At 41.3% G+C, this 955-nt stretch overlaps 1 non-coding gene across 1 annotated transcript; it reads right to left on the minus strand.

Annotated features, from left to right (window-relative positions):
• Nucleotides 1–597: 597 nt before the first annotated feature.
• On the minus strand, nt 598–669 carry TRNAW-CCA (transfer RNA tryptophan (anticodon CCA)). Its single transcript has one exon. It is a non-coding gene; the product is annotated as a tRNA-Trp (tRNA).
• Between the last annotated feature and the right edge of the window lie 286 nt (nt 670–955).

Consider the following 955-nt stretch of genomic DNA (forward strand, 5'->3'; position numbering starts at 1 on the left):
ATAAATATATGTGTGTGTGTTTGTGTGTATGTGTGTGTGTGTGCGCGCGCGCGCGCGTGTGTGCGTGTGTGTGTGTGTTTGTGTGTGTGTTTGTGTGTGTGTGTGTGTGTGTGTGTGTGTGTGTGTTTGTGTGTGTGTGTGTGTGTGTGTGTGTGTGTGTGTTCCCCTTTTCCATCTAATTGAGGTATCATCAGCAATTAAGCTCTTCATGAAAATTCCTTCATCAACCTTCTTCTTCTTCTTGTCTCGTCTTATCATAATGCCACAGTGCACGGCGTGACCATGGTCCTCTTCCCCTCCCGTCATTATCAATCGCTCTCCACACGCAGGAAATATGTGGGTAGTAAGGATCCTTCTCTATCCAGGAAAGTTTTCTCCAAGACATGTCAATATCTTACACTAAATTATATCACTGTGAAAGTGTTACCAGCCGGAGCCGACACCTCCACTTAGCGCCAAGGAAAGACATCCTTTATAAGACATACCGGGCTTGATTCAGGCATTAAACATGGCTCACATTTTACTACGTGTTTTCCTACACAAATAAACAGCCTCAGAGGTTAGAATGATTACTTCAGACGATGAAAACAGCAGCGATGACCCCGGAGTGACTCGAACACCCAGCCTTCTGATCTGGAGTCAGACGCGCTACCATTGCGCCACGGGGCCGATGGTTGCTTTCAACATTAAGAAAAATCTTCGTCTCCCTGCAGAAGGCTTACTTAATCCGGTCATGTACATTCAAAGATTATTTAATACAGGTGAAAGACGGTTACACATTCACATACCAAATATTTATGTATAATATTCTCCATTTAATTGAAATACACAGTATTTTTTACACGATTTTAACAGTTCAATAAAAACAGAATTTGAAACAGGTAAATGTATATCATCCAAAACATTGAATAGATATTCTAAGAGGTGATGATGAGTTTGAAAAGATATATTCTAT

Source organism: Panulirus ornatus, chromosome 9, assembly GCF_036320965.1.
Source record: "Panulirus ornatus isolate Po-2019 chromosome 9, ASM3632096v1, whole genome shotgun sequence".
Taxonomy (NCBI): Eukaryota; Metazoa; Arthropoda; class Malacostraca; order Decapoda; family Palinuridae; genus Panulirus; species Panulirus ornatus.